Genomic DNA, 313 nt, shown 5'->3' with positions numbered 1-313 from the left:
CACAGATCTCCCACAGCAGCAAGTAGGTGCCCGCTCCTGCCCCGTCTCCCCTGCCGCCCCGCCAGCTCCCCGTGGACCTCACTCGCGGGGCTCGCCTGGGCGTCCCCGGCCGGGGGCCGAGGGCACAGTGGCCGGAGGCGCGGGGGAGGAGGGGCGCTTAGGGACCCGCGCCTCCGCTCCGCTAATCCCCATTCCGCGAGCGCGCCTCGCCGGCCGGTCACAACTTTACCGCCGCCGGCCAAGCCCGGTCCGCCAGCGGCGCGCACCGCCGGCGCCCGCGCACACGCGCGCACGGACGACACGCAGCCCGCGG

The sequence above is a fragment of the Ailuropoda melanoleuca genome, chromosome 15, assembly GCF_002007445.2.
Source record: "Ailuropoda melanoleuca isolate Jingjing chromosome 15, ASM200744v2, whole genome shotgun sequence".
In the NCBI taxonomy this organism is placed as follows: domain Eukaryota; kingdom Metazoa; phylum Chordata; class Mammalia; order Carnivora; family Ursidae; genus Ailuropoda; species Ailuropoda melanoleuca.
This window is presented reverse-complemented; position numbering follows the sequence as displayed.